General features: G+C 43.0%; 1 long non-coding RNA gene across 1 annotated transcript; it reads right to left on the reverse strand.

The window, feature by feature from the left end:
* Nucleotides 1-13,019: 13,019 nt before the first annotated feature.
* On the reverse strand, nt 13,020-20,460 carry LOC138689103 (uncharacterized). The gene is made up of 2 exons (XR_011327900.1): nt 18,703-20,460; nt 13,020-14,713 (listed from the first exon to the last, which is right to left on the reverse strand). It is a non-coding gene; the product is annotated as an uncharacterized lncRNA (long non-coding RNA).
* Between the last annotated feature and the right edge of the window lie 667 nt (nt 20,461-21,127).

The following is a 21,127-nucleotide window of genomic DNA, read 5'->3' on the forward strand; positions in this document are numbered from 1 at the left end:
TAAAAGCTGCCTACTCTGCATTGCCACTGCGTGGCATGTTTTTAAGCTACAGGAAATATGCTGCATTCAGCAACATCACATAACGTTAATTGCTGAATAATCTATCCCGTGGACCTCAGTGTCAGTGCTGTAGGTGACAGGCAGGGTTAAAAACCAAAACTCTGATTATTAATTTTGTCTGTCACTAGCAAAGATAATTCTTTGATTATGGAGGTTATTATGGAGCTTGATTCAGGGACAAAAAAAAATACTTTTAAACTCATCGTAGTGGAAAATCTTTAAACTGCTCTTTGGTACATTTAAGAATTCCTGTGCTCCCTCTGGGAACAAAATCTAAAACAAAATCTAACATGAAGGGAACAGGTTCACTCCAATGCCAGAAGTGCTCTAATTAATGTATCTGGTTTTCATGGTGATAAATGGGGTCTGTCAGAGGGTAATAATTAATTCTTAATAATGTGAACTTCTCAAGGTCATTTTGCCCTTAGGTTTTTGAAGGGTTCTCCATAACCAAAACTGATACTGTAAATAAACAAATCTTGATTTGCTACACATGTGGTACAGGTATGTGTTTGTATGAATGAACTCAGCTCCCCTCAGAAGCAGGCATGTCATTTTTTGATGCTCTGGCTACTGCCCTCCCACCCTTTGTTTGCACTTACTTATCTGTCGTACAAATGGCCATGTTGACTCATACTGTCACTGGAAAGCTACCCAGCCTCTTCAGAGCCAGGACTGATCCATAGTCTGGGTCTGATGCCGGCAGCCGTTGTGGGTGAAATGTGCCCATTCCTCTAATATTCTCACCTTTAAAATTAGAGTCTACTTTGTTGCTGGAAGGGCCCACAAGAAGGACATGAAATGTTAAAATGAGGGGGCATTTTTTAAAAGCTATCGTAACACCAGGGAGAGAATTTTTTTTTTTTTTTTCCTAAAACACTAATCTCCGTTCTGCATCTGTCTACTCATTTACTCTCTGGTAACACTGTCAGCTCCCCCTTTCCCAACAGCTCTCTCTCTCTCTCATGGAAAAACTGGGCAGGAAGAGGTCATTGAAAACATTCTTGGGGATTGAGGCTACCAGGGCTTGCTGCTGCCCAATTACGCAAGCAGATCCTTTTGAAAACAACTTTTAAGAAGGAAATAGGGAGCTTATAGTGAACAAGTGAGAACAGTACTTATTGTAACTGCGTGCCTAGTACTGACTTTCCGGTCTTATACTGTAAATCAGGCTGCGCTAAGGCGTAGCTGAAGGACATGAAATTGAAGAGAGAAAAAAAATCAGATAGCTATCTTTATGTTCATCATTTTAGCCTCTATTCTGTAATTTAAACTCCTAGTAGAGAAAGCTTGGAATTCTATAAAATATGCATTTAATAGTAAAGAAAACGTAGCTGTGTGAGCATAGGTGGCAAACCCCAAGCTTCCACTTGTCGTTACACAAGTCATTTTCCTGTGAACACTTTGGGATTTTTTGGTTTAGTTTTTGGTTTTAACATGTGTTTCTTTCAAGGGTTTTGAAATGGTGAACTTAAAGCTGAGCTAGGTAAACACAGTTATGGATCCTGAGTAATCTTTCATTGCCAATCAAAGTAATGGCTTTCTTTCGCTTGCCCTTTTTCTTTCTCTCTCTCACTTTGATTTATACCCTGGAGTTTTGCTCAGTGATTTTTCAGAAGCTTCAAAGAAGTTAAAATAAACATGTTTAGTGCTGAACAGGTTCATCTGCTCTTCATATTTTCCCTCCAGTTCTTTGCCATGTTCACAGAGCTGCCATGCAGAATCTCTGCCTCTGGTTGACAGCCCCTGCCACCCTCTGAAACCACGGCTGTCCCATGCAGAGATGTCCTCTGGGGGCAAGTTTCTCCTATGGAGGGGAGGCAGTAATGTGCCCTTAAAATTGTCTGCCCTCTGGGTTAGGAAAGGTGTCTTATCTAGGTCACCGGTCAAGTTGTTGCGTCTGTATGCGCAACCACCTAGGCTGGGCTGAAAGTCTGCTGGGGATAGCGGGAGGCTGTGCAGGGACAGGGTCCGGCTGCAAGGTCAGGGGCCGAGTTTGGGAGATACCTCTGGTATTGACTCTGCACGTCACAGATGCACTTCAGGGGGAAAATGATATGAAATTGATAGCTCCTGGCTCTACCACGTATTTATTAAATTCTCCTCTCCCTTTTCAAACTATTTTTTGGTTTCATGTTTTACCTGTTCAACACAAGTTCACTGAGCTGGCTGAAAATAATATTACATGTGCTGGATCTTTCACATGGTTCAAATATATGTATAGGAACACTGAAATTTTTATTTTACTGAGAACTATCTCATGTTTGCCACTGATGGCTACAATTGCAACCCACCTTACTGTAATAAACAGATTTAAGTCAGAGGGGCTACTTAGCATAAATGAGGACAGAATTTTAAGATAAAAGCTTAAAATGATCACATTTCTTTTTAAATGCTGTTATGTTTGTTAAGTTATATTATGAAAATTCAGGGCTAACATTTAATAGACAGAGGGTGCAAGCTGCAAGAGTGGAGCCGTTATTATACTGTGTTTATCCAGTTCCCTGTAAACTGATTTTAGTTTAAGTTTATTTTTACACCACTGCCACTGTGGAAAGCAGGACTTGGAAAAAACCCCAACCCAAACCAAAACCCCTCAGCTACTCACAGCTGTGCAGATGTCTCTAACCAATGCTGCTTTTACGCTAATGACTTTAGATATTAGTACCAGGGAAATCTCCAATGATTGGGTAGCTGCCACACACCCGCTTCTGTGGATGCCTCTCTCCTCCTTTTGCTTTGTCTGGTTTACTGCTCCTTCACATTGTTGCTCATTAACAGACCAGTGGCATATTGTGCTCCCAGCTGGTACTGTGCTTTCCTGTCTATATGCCTTCATGTAAAAAAATCCACTGAATCGATGCCTTGCCAATGTGTCTAAAGGTTGAAAAAACACCTTAAAAATGCTGACATGTTTGTTTTCTCAAAACAAACCTTGTGCCTGTAATGTTAGAAGCTCTAATTGCCTAGGGAATTTCTTCCTCTGACTGTGTGAAAGTTGACAATAAAAAGAAATCTTCTTACAGGGAAGCCTTTTTTTTTTTTTCTCTTCACCAAATTGTTTCACTATGAATCAAGGTTATAACTAGAATTACAAAGCTGCAAAAGGAACGGGGGCTTTCATTCAGGCCCTTTTTTACCCTGAGTCCTCGGGGCCTGGCCCACCTCCGGGTTTCCCGGGACATTCCCGTGGCTGCAGAGGCAGTGACAGCTCTGCCTCCGGCAGGGAGGGAACCCCAGGGCCCAGGGACGACAAGAGTAGGACCCTGGGACAACAAGGATAGGACTGGAGAAGCTGCTGCTGTAGGACAAGGCTGCTGCGGTTAGAGGAAGGCTCGGGGGAAGATGCCTCCTTCCTTTTCCATGGGTCCAAAGCAGATGCTGAGGCTTGATGTCAAGCAGGTATTGCTGCAATAGGAGAGAAGAGGGGAAAAAAAGAGTATGTAAAAAGCCTTCATCTAATCCTCCTGTATCAATTAACCCTGCACTGGAATGAAATATTTTCATAGAATCATAGAATCATTCAGGTTGGAAAAGACCTTTAAGATCATGGAGTCCAACTGTTAACCTAGCCCTGCCAAGTCCACCACTAAACCATGGCCCTAAGCACCACGTCTACACGTCTTTTAAATACCTCCAGGGATGGTGACTCAACCGCTTCCCTGGGCAGCCTGTTCCAATGCTTGACAACCCTTTCGGTGAAGAAATTTTTCCTAATATCCAATCTAAACCTCCCCTGGTGCAGCTTGAGGCCATTTCCTCTTATACTATTGTTTGTTACTTGGGAGAAGAGACAGACCCCCACCTCATTACAACCCCCTTCAGGTAGTTGTAGAGAGCGATAAGGTCTCCCCTCAGCCTCCTTTTCTCCAGGCTAAACTTGTCAATTTGTCTTAATCTAAACCAAAAAAACAGTGGGTCTTAGAATGATTTAACTTTCTGGATTGCATCAGACGAAAGATTGAGACTACGTATGTATTGGCATTACATATGCCAACATGTATATACTGAAATAATATGTACTGAAGCTTGCAAACTGGGCACTAGGGTCCTCTCCCAGCAGTGTGACTGTGCGGAGGGGGCTGAGCTGCAGTACCACCCTCACCACAGACCAGCTCTGGGGGCTGCTGGGAGCCAAAGGGCTTGGCAGCAGCCATACAGGCAGTGCTGCCGCCCCAGGATCACCCCAGCCACAGAACCGAAGCCGGCATGGAAAACGTCCTGCAGGTTTGGGGAGCCACTCCTCTGGCATGTACAGAGCATCCCTCCCTTCCGCAGGGCACCGCGTCTGTACCAGCGCTGGCCGGGCAGCTCGGGGGGTCACAGAGAGCTGCCAGGCAGAGCGTGGACTCGGTCTCAGCTGCTGGGTAATGGTGTCTCAGACCAAAAAGTTACTGATATTTTATGTAAAGCACATGTGACCTCTTGTGATTTTATCTGAACTCTTTATCTGAGGTGGAAGCTTCTGTTATTGCTGGTTCTTTTCCCATAGGGTCTGACATAAATCAAGAACTGAAAATGAGGTGGGATACCCAAGGCTTCTAACTCACTTTGCAAAAACAGTGTGTAATGTGCTGAAGTGGGAGTGTCAGATTTTGGCTTTCTTGTATTTCCTGGCTATTGTTGATTTATATCAGATCCTTAAAGCTATTTAAACACAGTGTTTTGTTGGTATTTCCTTAGTATAAATGAGTGAAAGGGATGACATATTTCATGGAAGCTTATAGATGTATTCTTCTCAGAAAGACCCAAAGGGTTCTTTTGGCATCAGCACATCTATTAGGCAATTGTTGTTAAGATGTGTAACACATACCAGGTAGACTCTGTGGCTCCTAGAGGTTTGTCATGCTGTCTTCCTTTAAACAGATACCTAGAGTATTTTGCGTATGGCACATATACAAAATTATATGTATTTATACTATATACCAAACCATGCTCCATAAAACTCTCTGGTCTCTCTTATAAAACACTTACTTAGGATGTATGCCACGTGTGGAAAAAATTCTGTACCAAATTAGATTTTACAAGTTTTCATGCACACTCATTTAGATGATTTATCAACCTCACTATCAGGATCTTTTAAGAAAAAAGGATCTTTCAAAGCTACCAAAAGGAAGCATATACCATATGATTACTGCCAGTGCTTACTTTTAATTAAAACTGCCCTGAAATAAAACAACAATATAAAGCATATGAAAATAAGTACCTTCAGGGTCATTACACCAATTCTTGTATTTCTTTGTTCTTACTGGAGGCCAGTGACAATTGTGGGAGCAATTCACAAGGACATCCCTTTTTATCAGTTCACACTTGGTCTAAACTAACGGTCCTTCCCCTTTTTTTTCCCAAGTGGCGATAAAAGCACAGAGATCGGCAGGTGAGAGCTGAGTTCAAAGCTCTGCCTTGGTGGCTGTAGACAGCAGAAGCCGGGCAGGAGCCTGGGGCCATGGGGAGTGCCCCCTGCTACCCCCGGTGACGGTGATGCTCCCCACGCCACACCAGTTTGGCCAGGGGTCAGCCAGGAGCTCACCTGCAAAACCATCTTTTCTAGAAAATTCCCTGGGAAAGCACTGCGTTGGCATCATCCTTTGACGTCCTCACGAGCACATTCTCCCTCTGAAGAGTGCCAGCTTTCAGCTCAGCTCCTCAAATGTGTAGCTTAAAAACGTCCCAAATTACAGGCAGCATTTACAGGGACAGCAATGCGCTGATTCTGCGCAGTGTCCTCCCTGGCTGCCTCCAAGGGCTGCAATGAAGACTATGAATCCTGGGAGTATTTCTCATTTAAAGAGTACGGCAGCCAGATTTCTAAACCCAGATCGTGCCTTTACCACTCACTGGTATCATTGTCAAATCACTAAGCCTATGTTACGCTGTTTCTTAAACCTGAGCCATGTGCAATGGCAAGTCAAAAAAAAAAAAAGAAAAAAAAGTCCAGAAACAGCAACATGCAAAAAATGTGGGAAAAGGCTCTGTATTTCAGACATCTTTGTTCTTATACTGTTGTTTTTTTTCTTCTTCATAGTACTAAAAATGAGATTTTTCTCACCAATTAATTCTATTTTTTCAGGACATGCAACTAAATTATGGGAAATACTATAATAATCATTTCTCACAGTCTAAAAGAAGTAAAATCCAAGCCATTACAGAATACATCCAGCAGCTACAAAGAAGATGCTGTTTTGACTTGAAGGTGCAACAAAAATATTGTTTCCCACTGAACGATAATGGCAAAGGCTAATGCATGCCAGCTGGGGAAAAAAAAATTACTTGAATTATAAGGAAATATTGCCCTCTTATTTTAAAATGCATATGCACACACACAGGAGTGGGGAGCTAGGGTGTACCCTTTTTGTAAGTGAGGAAGATTTACCTTTCTCTAAATTGAACAGTACGAATCCCCAATCACATGTCATAGCCTAAATCTCAAATAAAAGTTGCATGGGTTAAATTCATAAGTTATTACAAGTTAAATAACCAGAGGAGAATATTAGTCAAAAGCTTGCTCCCACCAAAGATTTGATATATAGTTTCTGAGAAAAAAAGAGACTGCTCGGTTCTGAAATGGGCCCTGGAGTCATTCAGGTATTATTTAATAGGAAGAGAGTTTATCCTGGAACAGACCACGGTGTGTGAGAGTGACTGAGCAGGATGAAAGACTCCAACAGCAGAAGCACAAGGTGGTATCTATCACTCCAACCTTTTCATTTCCCAGCCAGACATATGGCTGAATCTTGTAATTTAAATGCAGATTATCTGTCCCAGCAGGAGTGCCTGAACATCCTGGAACCAGTGTCATGTTTCAGTAGGGGTGTCAGTGACTGTTTTGTGTTGCATCATTTCAAAATGTTTTGTTCTCTGCCAAATTTAAATGTTTTTCATGCTTTGAAAGGATGGGTCTTCCTTCTACAGATGCTTTTTAGCCTTTTAAGGGGAAAAGCATTCATTTCTGGTTTTCTGTGCTACCTGAAAGCTAGTTTGTCTCCTGTTTATACAGGAGGAATGAGTCTCCCCATTTACAGTACCGGGATGGCTGAACTTCAGAGTGTTTGGCACCTCAGCCTGCGACGGAGCTGCAGTGTACAATGCACAGTGGTGAGCTGTATGCCAAGGGCCTTTTGATGCAGACACGTCATTTAGTCATGCAAATAAACAGAGGGGTTTCATTAAAAATCAACGTCAGTAGGTACATGGGTATAGGTATATAGGTATTAGCACATGCAATTTTTGGCCAGATTTTTCTGAGGAGCAGGCATTAGAAGCAACACATACACCTTTCAAAATTATACGGGGACTTGGACAAAATCCATGTGCCTAAATCCCAGGGATCCAGATTGCCTACTCTCCAGCAATGTCTAACCCACTAGATGTTTACTCTCCAGAAACATCCTGGTCTGCTGTCAGCTCCCTCAAAGAAAAGTTTTGAGCCAGCTCAGATGCAGCCCAGTGTCAGGACATGCCTCATGTCTTTTACCTAAGATCTGTCATGCTCCAGACTGACCAGACAAGATGCCCAACCTCTTCTGAAATTCCCAGAGGGGCCTTAACCTATTGGACTCAGCTTTCAGGGTCTTCGGTGTTATCCATCTCATCTTGGAAGTTGGACAGGTTTTGAACTGTCAGGGTTTTAGGCTGCAGCTCCTAAATACCAAAAGAATGCTTAAATCACAGTGCTGGGGATTTTCGTAGAGGGAGTAAGCTCTGCTGCTGCTCAAGTTAAGACACTGTGTAGGTGGCACAGGAAAGGTCGCATGGACAGAAGGAGAACAGGGAAGAGAAAGCCAGTCCACCTCAGCAGCTGTAACAGAGGGGTGAAAGAGGGGAATGAGATGGACAATGTGAACGTGGGACAATGGTTGCTCTCAGGGGAGGTACAGATGCTATGGGTGGCACAAAAGGCTGTGTCTGATGTGAAGCTCCTATAGAAAGACACAGGCATCCTCAAAGGCACAGTAACGGTATGGCCCAACAGGTGCTTGTTCTCAAGTCACATCCGTGCCAGTAACTGGGGCACAGGTCCGAACGCTAGCGTGTGACTAGCCACATAGAGCTAAATCGTTAGTGTGGTCTCCTGGTAATTGTCACCTGGGGTAAGATCACATCTGGTCTAGGGCTGAAGTGAAAAATACGGTTGTTGACACGGCAGGGACAAGGAAGTCCCAGCTGCTAGGACTTATTTCCCAAGTGAAGGAGAAATGCCATAAAAAGGCTACTTTTTAAACTGGAAGTAGGCAGCAAATTACACTGCAGGACCCAGGAGAAGTGACTGGATAACACAGCAGAGTGACAGAACAGGATTCAACCTGAGCGCTGTAGAGGAAGCCACACTACACACCTGATCTTAATAATCTCTGTATTATGAAATGGTGGACAGGGGAGATGATAGACAGAAACACATCCTGAGCTTACCTTGATGGAATGCCATTACCTGGTATGTCCAATCAATGAAATTTCTGGTTTAGCTCATGGGTAATGAAATAATTAGTTTAGATAGAACTGAATCAAATGGGACATATCCCAGCATAAGAAATACTCAAGCCACAGTGAAATATATGTGCAGGGTAAAAGATATGTCCCTCAGGAAGGTTGTTCTACATTTATTACCTAGATTAGTATGTGTGCTGCTGTGGAGGGCAATTACATGTGTAAAGAACTTACATCGCTAACAGGTACACAGAAATGCCACACTGAGAAGCCCATCAAAACTTAATTCAAGCACTTGTGCTGTCTGTGTAAAGGCTCTTTGATTCTTCTTCCATTGTGTGCTAGAAGAGCTAAATCCTTCCTAAAAAACTTGCATGCAGACTGATCAGTGAGCAAAACTGGAGACAAAGGTGAGAAAGGATAATGTAGGGTGGGGGGTTTTTTTGCATTACTGTTCTTCCCACTGAATCTCCAAATGTCTCTTTAGCAAAATGTATTCAATAGGTTAGGAATCAAGGAGTGTTTCCACATTTTCTGATGCTCATTAGCAATTGGTAAGAGAGAGCAGATCAATGTTTGACAGCCTTCTTTCAGAAGCATATTCTTAAAATATCTTAAAATATTTAGAGAGAGATTTTGACATGCTTATTCTCCAAACCCCTGGCTTTTAGTTTTGTCTTTGCATTATTTCGGTTTAAAATCCCAACCAAGAAAATCATCACTTTCTACGCCTTGTAGGCTTTGATCCTTTGAAAATCTGATTTAATGAATTCTGCCTTTTGCCTCTCACCTAGATAAACAGTCTTTTTAAAAAATAAACTAATGCCATCAACAACACTAACAAATGTCCTGTCTCTGAGCACAATTAGTAAGAAAATAACCTTAGTGGTGTTTAGCCTGCAGACACCCGGTGGAACTCCACAACCATAGATTCTAATTAAGGGATTGACTTTTCAAGAAAGATTAGAATAACAAAATGCATTTAGCTTTGCTAAACGGTGACTGGGAGGGAATAGGAGAACCCTCGGCAACAATAAGAAGATTGTAAACACCAACAATGGACAAGAGCTGTTTAAAGGAAGAGAAAGAACACTTTCTTAGGCACCAGGAATAATAAGGAATAATGGATATGTAAAATAGAATAAATCAGTTCAATGTTGATTATTGGTATTCTTATTATATTACAACTTTTGAATGAACACAGGGATGTTACTTGTCAAGGACAGATTTATTCATGACCAAGGGAAATGCAAGGGTTCTGATTACCTTATTAGCACTGTGAAATGTAACATCTGCTTTCACATGAGAGGCTGTACTACTCTATGTCTCCCTCGTGATGAAAATGTTTGCATGAGGTCTGCTTTCTAGGTGGCCTTTGTAGAAATGTTCACCAGAAATAACATTTACAGAACTGCAAACCCACTTTATCCTTCAAAGGAGCAGTGGTGGAGCCACCACCTTCATGCTGCAGAGCTCCAAAGCCTCTAAAAAACCACAGCTTTCCACTCATATTTAAAAAGCCAAACTCAACATTGTTAAGTTTTTCTAGGTTATCAAGATTCAGGCTCAGGCCGAAGTCTAGTTGCAGTAAAGGCTAATGCTAAAATCTTTCATTAAAAGCACTGTTGTGTAACCCATCATGTTTTCTGGGTCTTGATGGTGGAAGTGTATGCTATTATTGCTGAGAGAAGTAGGGTCTTCGAATTAACCTGGACTACGTCCATTAAAGTTCTTGTAGAAAAGCATAACTACTTCCAGTGAAGTCTCAGGATCCAGAGATGGATACGGAGCCCATATGCAGTTCTGGGTGTCCAGAGTGAGAGGCAAATCCAGCAAGGCTCCTAGATTGCCTTCTCCCTCGGTTACCTGGGGACAGTTTCTGATGGCCCCTCAGAGTGTTTCTTTTCAAACAGAAGAATAATCCCCTCCCTACTAACATTAAATGGCCTGCTCTTCCTCTGGCACGTGGGCTCGCCAGGTGAGCACCTTCCCTCTGTTCCACAATGTGGACAGAGCTGGGGATGTGTACTATTATATGTCATTCTAATGGGATGTTTTTATCAACATTTCCCAGCAGTTATTCAAATAGGAAGATAACTAGGGATTATTTTTTTGTTCCAGTGTAGAGGATGCATGCAAATGTAGCATTACAGCACCTACCATGCAATTGTGATGGCATGTGATGGCACTGTTTCCAAATAGTCTGTCCCACAACAAAAGGTCAAGTGACCACTCAGACAGACACAATGACAGACTTCCTTTCTACCTGACATGCAATCTTCCCAGAAAATTAAGACAGAAATTACCAAGTACATTTGTAAAACATAGAATGAGAGGTGTGTGTACAAAACCAATTAAGAAAAGAATTGCTTTTTGTGGCTTTTTTCCTGGTGCACTCTTTTGGAAACTTACCTCCATATACTAATTAACCTTTGGGTGACTTTATGTAAATTAGATGGCATTCTTTGCAGTATTGCTGTAGTAGTTTAAGTGATTTAAAGTGATATAAAGTGCTTTAAAGGTAGCCAAAAAGTTTCTTTTTAATGTATTGCACTATAAAGATGTTGGAATGATCAGGCTCTCTTGGAATGAGAGACAGATGAGAAGGAGGAGAAAAGATGAAAAGTGCTGGGGAACATACTGGGAAGATACACAGAGTTGATGGGCCACATCCCCAGCTTGATAAACATGCCCAGGACCACTACCTCAATGTAGATGTTCAAACTGACATCACCTCAGGACCTGGTCTCATACATTGAAAATAGATATTAAAGATGTTAACTGGAGTTCTAGAGCCCTTGGTGATCTCAGAGAAGTAATTTCAGTAGATCATAGAGTATCACTTATGAAGCCAGGTGACTGGCTTCCCTTATGATGGCTTGCTGTGCAATTAGTTTTCCTGTGTGTCTGAGACATCAGGGACAAAGAGTCTTGTGAGGGAATTTAACGAAGGAAACAGTAGCCAGATTTATAAAGATCTGTTGTTACGCTTAAAAGATTTCAGAGCAGAATTAGCCTAGGTGATCTGGTGTTACCCACAAACACCCAAAGCACTTGGTACAGCAAAGACATGAGGAGCGACTAAATCAGCGTCAAAAGAGCTGGAGTCCACGCTAAAGCCAAGTGTGCTCTTGATGCCCACTGAACCGTTTGGCACCACAAAGATGTCTGGCAATGCCAGTAAAATGTAGAAACCTATTTTAGGATGAGATGAGTCATACCCTAAAGCTGAGTATCTTTCACCATTAGAGAGAGTGCAAGGGTGGTTAGTCCTGATGTAAATGCCTACAGTCCACATTTAGTCAGAAATATCCCAGTCCCTCAGGCAAGCACAGCTAATATAAGGAGTGGTGCTGGGAGATCAGAGACGTAAGAGATACATCACCTAGGTGCCTGCTGTGTATTATTATTATTATTCATAACATATATTAAAGCATTATACATTAAAATGTGCTTATTACATATTGTATTACATATCAAATATTTATTATTGTCAGGGTACTGACAAATCATTTAAAAAAAAAGTGAGCTGATTCAGCCCCTGGAAAAGATGGCTAAGGTGCTCAGCTCAAGACGGTACCAGGCTATGACTCCCAACGCCATAAAGCTACTGCCTTGCAGCCCACACATATGCTCCTTAGGTGCTGAGATGGGGGAAATGCCACTGCATGACTGGTTTCAGTCATTCTTCCTTGTTAGTTTAAGAGGCTCCCCACTCAGTACTGTGGCTGTGATGAATCCCAGGCACCTGATTCTCCCCGTGACATATACAGAACGGGTATTTCACACTGCACGGTATGAATTCAGTACTGGGAGCCTACAAGCGATGTGCGGCGAAACTCGGTATTGTCCTGTTATCTGTGGATGTAAAGCCAGGTGTCTAGAAGTTAAGCGCAGTAGCAGCTAGCCTGTAGGCTCGCAAATTTTGCTGGATTTAGCCTGTCTGTGAAATGCTCAAACTCTTGGAAGAATGCCAAACAGCTACCTGGTTCACTGTCTGCATTGAACAGTGGAGTCAGGCTGAGAGATTTACTTCAAGGCAGTCTGGGGAAAAAAAAGGAAAATTTCAGAGAAATTAAGGGAATATTATATCATCAATTATATCATAATGGCATTAGGCAACTTTGCATGCTGCGATTAGATAGGGGAGTGAGTTTTCAGGATGATGGAGAGGCAGGCGCCATGATAGCTGTGATGATGAGGGATTTTCTCCTCAGGGCATCCTGACCATCAGAGCCTCCCCAGTTAACTCTACTGGGAGAGCCACCTGCTTAACATCTCCCCTCCACCCATGCTTTTCCCAATAAACCTGTTCCTGGGCAAAGTGGGGGTATGTAAAATCCTGAAAGACGTCGAGAAAATTTCTAATATGCCGTTTCCCTTTGCTACCTCCGTTTTGCCGAAAAGAGATGTTCAGCCTGCAGGACCTTTGGCAGAGCAGCGCCGAGGCTGCTGGCAGGGCACTCTCCACGAAAGCCCCTCACTCCACAGTGTACTTTCAAACCTCTACCCACCGCAGCCGGCATTTATTCGCGTCTTGGTTGCAGAGGCAGGTTCCCTCCCCAGCTCCAGCACATAAAAAAGAGGAGCAGAGGTCCCTAATGCTGGGGCTGTGAGATGGTGAGGCTTTGCAGTCAGCCCTAGGTTTTCCAGGTTCAGCGTAACTTTGCATTGCTGCAAGAGACATACCAAGGACATGGTGGCATAGGAGGGGCACTCCTAGTAACGTTTTAAAAATGAAAAGAAAGCTCATTCACAGAAAAAACGCGGCAGACTAAGGAAAAGGATGGAGCTGCCTTTTCTCTCTACCCCATGACTGGCCTCATGCTCTGGTGTGTTTCCATGGAGGCTGTTGCTGTCACTGCATGGCTCATGCTGGAGTGTCACATTGGATGGGAGCCAGCTCAACAAGAAAAATAAAGTGAGTTTTTAAGAGGTAATGTGGTAAATGTTCTTCTCAGTCTGTCTACCAATATGTGCTGTCTAGCCTGAGGCGCGCAGCACATATGGGTGAAGCTACTGAAGTTTGGTACTTTAAACTTCTCGAGTCACTTTTTGCAAAACCAAAGGAGACACGTTAGACTAATTGAGGGGGAAAAAAAAAAAAAAGATAGGTAAGGAAAGGCAAAGCCGGGCAACCTGATCTCAACAGACTGCCACCGCCCATTTCTCAGTTCTTATTCTGGGGCTTACAGGCTTTTCCATGTACCAGGGGATTTTTCCCTGCTGCTTAGGCACTGGCAGAGTGGGCAGCTGTTCATAGCAGCAGACAGCCAGGGGAGCAAAGCACTCTGGCCATGCTGACAGTGCCCAGGCAGGTGACGGTGTCCAGGGCAGCGGCAGATGCTGGCATTTGGGCCACCTGCCTGGGGCAGCTGTAATGGTAGCCCTGCCCTCCCGCTCTCCCAGCAGCTGCTGGAGTAGGCAGCCTGGCTCCAGCTCCTCCTTCCTTCATGGAAATTCAATTTTACTTCCACTGCTGAGGCTCAAATAAGCTCTGATGCTAGCTGCTCCGTGGAGAATTTGGTCAGCCCGTTTGGGGGGGCTGTGCTAGAAAGGCCAACTTTTAAAGCAAAATATAGGTGATGTCTGCTCTTTGGAAATCTGCTCCTCTCTCACTTACGGTCTTTCAAGACATTTCAGCAGTCATTTTGCGGTGTGCCCCTGGGCTTCTGGGAGAGCATCACAACCTCCTCCTCTTTTTCCCATCTGTCAGCTCAGTAGCGACAATAGGGCAGACTGGAGTTTCTTTCAGCTCATTCGATTTCTATGGTTAGCATTTGCCAAGTGCTCAACCATTTGTAAAAATCATGTCATCAGTTGTCATTAGAAAGAGAATTGATAACTGGTATTTACTGAGCTTTGCAGTCACTCAAATGAATTATTCTCTTAGTTTAAAAAACAAAACCCACAAAAACAAGCCCAGACATTAAGTAAGCAATTGCTACAATACGATGCTTAGGTTTTTCAGCTGTTAGATTGATACCCGGTGGCACAACTATGGTTAATAATCTGTGAAATTCCCCATTTAAAAAAAAACAACTATAACTCATTTAAAAAAAAATAATTTACTCATCTGAAAGGTGGTATGTACAACTGAGTCCAGATGAAGCCTCTTAATGCTTGTGAGCCATCAACTTTTGATCCAGAAAGCATACGATCGAGAAATCACCATGACCACGGATATGTCCATGATGCCCAGGTGCAAACCCAAGCGTTTCAAGCCAACCTAATGAAACAACAGAAGTGTTGAAAAGAACCATTTTCAATGTTTCCCATTTCCAATCTGATTCTTAATCTTTTCCATTCTTGAGGCTGGGTAAATATCTCCTAAATTCAAGAGATTCTGGTACTGGAAAAGCCAAGTTGCATGGCCTTGAAATCAAAACAGAAGTTAACAACATGAATGCCTTAGTAACACAGGAAAGCATCTGTAAGACAGGGTGGAAGACGGGAAAGGAGGAATGCTGTCTGAGTAAAGAAAAAGCATCTAAGTGCTTACTTGTTTGGAGATTTATTCTGTTGTAATTTATTTAACATCTCCACAGAGAACAAAGAACTTTGCTGAATTAAAAACAAGTGGGAAAACCCAGAATTTCTTGAAAATATTTGTTATACCTAAAACCTGTCAAGGAACACGTGAAAGATTGCTATGATAATATCTGCAAAGACATCCCAGATGTTTTTGGCTGCCTACTCGGTACAAAATCAGATCCATGCCCAGCTGAACTTGTTCCTTTGCTAACCTGCCTGCAGAACACTTCTCAGTCCCATGTACTAACCCCAACCATTTCCGAAACATTTCTTCTGGCTTTGAAACTGCTCCTCCAGGTCTTTCATGTGAAGAACTTCTTTTGTAGCCTAGGGCTACATGCACAGGGAACAAATTAGCTATCACTAATTTTACAAAGACGCAGTGGAGCACAAAATAACCAAGAGGCGCATAGAACACAACACAGTGGGAGTTACAGGAAAAATTTGGAAAGATTATCCCGCACCATGTCTCTATCTTACCAAAAGAGATGTAGTAGCTTTAAGGCTCCTGTGAGAATACAGTACACCTCTATAAAGCACTGTTTAAGAGGTCCCATTTTTTTTTTGTCTCCTAAACAACCAAAACCCACAGTATTCAATATGAGGAGCTGAGATAATGGAACTGAACATGGAGCTTAAAGTGATGTAGGAAATTTTCTCAGGGTGGTTTAGGTCCATAAATTCAGCTACAAACTACAGAGTTTTGAAATTAAAATCTAGAGCAACCCGTTCCATTCCTGAGCATTGAACTGACACGGTGTCCAGAGCCAGGAAGTGCTTGTCTCCATTTTTTTCCTTACAAAAACATTAACCAAACACTGGAGAGATGCAACGACCAAAACCTCGTTCTTTCCCAGAACATGTTCCTTGATGATTTCCTACTCCCTATTAACTTTTGCCAATGTCGGATTATATTAAATAAGGAACTGCCCCTCCTGTTCTCCTGCTTCTTAAATAAGATTGTAACCCTTCAAGGACTCTTGCTAAAGAAGGCAAGTTCAAAATTAAAAAAAATAGTGGATGATCTCAATCCAAGGTTATAGAAAGGGCACCAAGCTTCTGGATCAAGGGAGTGAAGCATTAATACTGTGTGGCCCCACTTGCCTAGAATATATGTCTTGGCAACATTGCTAGTCTAGCTCTGGCAAATTGAGTATTTTGATCTCTGTCCCTGCAGAAAAAACACGCACCTATTATATCAGATTATAATTTTCCTCTTTTGCGTAGTGTAACTGAACTATTCTCCATTATATACTTTATTGTATCAGAGAGGCTGCATTGTGTACACTAACACTGCCATTTATGCACTGAGCTAGGTTGTTTTTGTTGGTTTTTTTTTAAGGAGAGTGGGCTGAAGGGAAGAAGATTTCCTGATACTCTAAGAACAAACAATTGGTTTATACAAAGTACAGAAAAAATACAAATGTGGTGTACAAAAGCTCCAATGTTCATACCCATGAATATTACTGCTAGAGTTTTGAGTCACATGAAATACGATAGCGCTACTTGTTAGTTGTACTTTGATGTTTTAGAATGACCATTTTGGTTAATGGCCACTTAGAAGTTGACTATAAACCCCAGCATTTGATGGCAGAGTGCCATGCATGTTGAAACACTTTATAAGTAGACTCAAAGAAACAGAAGCTGACATCCTTGCCCAAAAAAGTCTGCAACCTCACGCTTGACGGCGGCTGTCGGATAAAGGGGCAAGGCCCACGTATTCATGTTGAGCTTAACACCAGTTTGAGTGGAGGAGTGGAGGAAGCACTTGGCAGATGATCACAGGCTGGATTGCAAGACAGCAACCATACCCGAAAGGCTGTATCTGCTGATGTGGTCAATTCCTTGGCAAAGAAAACCCGTTTATTTGCCTGTGTCCAAAAGGGAAGGCTTGTGAAAGGAATTAGTAACACAATCCCTCAACTGCAGGTATTTGAATTGATTATCTGTCAACCCAAAGGTTTCCCTAAGTTCAGCAAATGAACACAATCTGTCTTCTAAAATATATCATGTAATTTGTTAAAGCTTTTGTCTAACCATGCATCCCAAATAAAAATGCATTTAGTTTTTGGTTTGGGTAGTAAGGTTGATTTTTTTTTTTTTTTTTTTAGTTTGAGTTAAAAAATTGAATATAAGCTGAAATGGAATAAACAATAGATAACTTAAGAGTGATTTTTGTATAACTGGTGTTAATTTAAATGACAAAATCTCTCAATATTCAGCACATCAGTGATGTATTTCAGATGTATCTTTATGTGTTTCGGGCTCGCATTGTTAAAATATGCTATTGATTTTCTGTTTTCTATTGTTCTGAGGTTCCAGTGTGCTCTCTGCTGGTGATGCCATTCACCATTTTGAAAAATGATTGATTCATTATGATTAAATTAAAAAAAAAAAAAACAAAACAACAAAACAAACCAAGACTTAAAACATGCTTAAGTTAAAGGTAGAAGTCATTAAATTGCTTTCAAGAGTGTTATTTATTTGCACATTTGCTGGATTAGGATCTAAGACAAAATGCAAATAGGGCAATGGATACTGGAGAAGAATGGTGAAGAAAATTCTGTATCATCAGTGGAGAACTATAGGAGAGGTGAGAGGCCGAAGAACATTACGGGGAGATTTTATAAAACCTTCTTTTTGGTAAATTTTAGGAAACTCCATTAGGGGAAGAACAGATACAGGAAGACTGAAAAGAGCCATCTGGGATTGTAAGTGATGGGTCTCGATAAAAGTGAACTAGTAGTACTGCTTTGTAAGCAATATGGCAGAAGTGGAGAAGGATTACGGAAAAAAGTCTAAAATATGCTTGTCAAGCTTATGAAAAAGTAACCAAAAATGTTCCGTGGGCCAATTTGTTCTCCTGACTTCCAAAAGTATGTTTTTCTATTTTTAGAATTGTATATGGCAATGCACTGTTCAGAGTCCTGTTTCAAAATTTAAGATTATTTCTGAAAAAATGGCATGCTGAAAAGTCCCATTGATTAATAGGAAATGTGATTAAAGTTCCTTCTTTCAAGAAAAAAATTAACAAAAAAAAGAGAACTTTCTAAATCTTTAGAAACACTGAATGTTTTCAAAGTATTTCTGTGTTAAAATGTAAGCCAGAACATTTTCACATAGACAATGTATGCTCAGCATTGTTAAGCCAGATGCGAATGGAAACAGAGGGGTCAGGTATATGGAGTGAGCCAAGAGGGTGATTTAGTAGGACAGGTTTTCCATAAAAGCATGTGATTGAGAACTACATTTCTCTATAAATCTGTGATATATATCAAATACTAATGTGTAATATCCCTACTTCTGTATCAATCTATTGATATATAATCATGTAATACGTTTCTCCTGCGAATGTAGCTACATATTTTTTGCTTTAGATACTGCCCTGCAAATTCATGCATATGGGTAATAGTTCTTAGTAGCAGGCAATAGACCATGTACACAGCCAACATAGCACATAATGAAGCTCACGGAGAACAAATTTTATCACCAAATGTCAGTCAGCCAACCCCTCTTCTAGATGATTTCCTTAGATGTATTAGATAAATGAATAAAATATTACTAAGTATGACAAAATAAATATTGATGTTTTTAAATATTTTATCTGAAATTCAATGGAAATGAGCTTCGTCTGCTTCTCGGGGCATGGCAACGTGTATAACATGATGTTTCTCTGTTACGCACCTTATCACACTGTCTACATGCAATCTTCCCACTATCACAATTCATTTTTCATGTGCCAAGTATTCATTAATCCTTTAACCTCAGTAGGTAGAAACCAGTTTTTCTCTGCAGAACACTCAGCGCTGGGAAATCGTTGCTCCCTGTTCCAAGTGGTTAAGAAGGATGAATGTTAATACTCGTGTTTTTTATTGATAAATCTGAATATAAGCTGTGCATCTATCCAGGGAATGTTTCCAGCTGTGTTCTATAGTAGACTGCTTCCTATGGGATTGCATATTTTATCTTTTAAAACAAGCGTTACAACATTAACTTTTGACTTGGGTAAAATCTTCTGAAATCTAATGAATCACATATGTAACTTACGGTGAGTTGTTGGAACTGGTTCTGTATCTAAAGCAGTAATGCAAGGAAATGGTGTTGCTTGGGTCATTAGACTGTATTTTAACTCCACGCTCAGTTTTCTCCAAAGGAAATGATTACACCAGAGGCAAAATTATAATAGCAAATCATGCCTAATCCCCTTTATAGCTTGTGGAGACATATATTTATATAGACTGCGAGGTAGACTGCTGTTTATATCCATTTTAATATTTCTTATTTGCTATTCTGCCTTTTTTTTTTTTACCTTGTGGAAATAGAGGTAAGATGCAGGGGCAAATAGCCAGGGGGTTATGTTACCTAAACCGTTTATGCCAAAAGGCGGCATAAGACCAGTTACAGGGAGAATACACGAAGCAATGCATAGATGTGTATTTCAGGCAGTTGGCATGAAATCCTCTATGGGAACAAACATTGGTTCTGGTTCTTCTGGCTTCCTTGGTAAATACTGTGTAGAGCAGCAACCATTAGTTTGTATTTACTGAAAGTAATAGCATTTTAGCAGTAATTATTTACCTGAGCTCAGCCTGGCTTGCTGAATAAATACACACGCTATACAGGCTTTTACAAACACGCTTACACGGTGGGCCAACCTACTAGACAAGGGATCCCTCTTTTTGCATTTTATTTACCAAATTATTGTTAGGAGTGGGAGCCGCTGGAACTGTTGAGCTGAGCTTGAATTTGAGGAGGATGAGGGCCTGGGACTCATACAGAATTTGCCATTTTGTACCCGCTCTGACCGTGGCTTTTGCCAGGGTCCAGCAGGGCACCCTGACTATTCACAAGGCTATTAAGCTTCCTTGAATTGAATCCCACCCGAACACTGCCTGGAAACCATCTTGGCAGCCAGGGCTGGTCAGAGCTCACCTGCACTCTGGCCACACGCCGTTTACTTCATGCAACACGAACCCTAGGGGAGGAAGCAGAAAATGGCCACATCAGCTTCACATTAACAAAAGGCTCTCCAAAGCAAGGGAATCCCTAGGTAACCCGTCGGGCCAGCTTAACAGTCTTGACACTGGTCAGGCCTGGGCCAGGATCTTTCCACCAAAGTATTTCACTGTGTAAGCATGTACGTCTAAGAAGGCTTTTGAAAAGAAATAGAGAGTCGCTTCTTAAAGTTTAACACCGACCCTCGGGATTTCTATTTTTGTTTCCTGAGGTTTTCGAAGTTCTTCTTTTAAAACACCCAAATAATAAGAAGAGTTTACGTTTTAAACAAACTTTTAAGATTTTGGAAAACGTTCCTCTGCATACCGTCGTTAAACCCTTTACAACCCAGCATCTGCAGCCCTTAGGTGTGAACCCCACCCCCCCGGCCGAAATTCTCGGTTTGCAGAGGCGCGACTCAGGCTTACGCGCCGACCTCCACGCTAAAACCCCCACCTCGCGTACTCCTCACGAGCTGCGGACCGTCCATGCGAAGGCAAAAAAAAAAAAAAAAAAAAAAAAAGAGAGAGAAAGGTTTGCGGAGCTCGGCCGCCGCCAGGTAACCGCCAGGGCCCGGCCGGGATAGGCAGCGAAGCGGACGCCGCCCCCGGGGCCCGGCCTCCCCTGCCCCGCCGCCCTGGGACGACGGCGCCGCCCGCTCCGCTCCGCTCCGCGCCCCGGCCCGCCGCCCCCGCCCGTTCCCCGGGGCTCCCCTCAGCGTCCCCACCGCCCTGCGCGCCGTCCCCCGCGGGACGCCCCGCGGCGCCGCCACCGCCACGTGCCCCCCCCGCGGCCCCCTCAGCGCCGCCACCGCCCCGTGTCGTCCCCCCGCCCCGGGCTCCCCTCAGCGCCCCGCCCCCGCCCGGCCGGCCTCCCCTCAGCGCCCCGTGCCCGCCCGCGAGCCTCCCTCGCCGCCCCGTTAACCTGCCCCCGCCCCGCCCCGCCCCTCCCCTCAGCGCCCCCGCTGCCGGCCCCGCCCCGCCCCTCCCCGCGGCGCCCCCGGAGGCCCCCCCCGCCCCCTCCCCCCCCCCCCCCCCCGCCGCGGCCGGCGGGGCGGGCCGGGGCCGCGGGCCCCGAGGCGGGCGGCGCGGCCGGGCGTTCCCGTCCCCACCCC

This window comes from Haliaeetus albicilla, chromosome 15 (genome assembly GCF_947461875.1).
Source record: "Haliaeetus albicilla chromosome 15, bHalAlb1.1, whole genome shotgun sequence".
Taxonomy (NCBI): Eukaryota; Metazoa; Chordata; class Aves; order Accipitriformes; family Accipitridae; genus Haliaeetus; species Haliaeetus albicilla.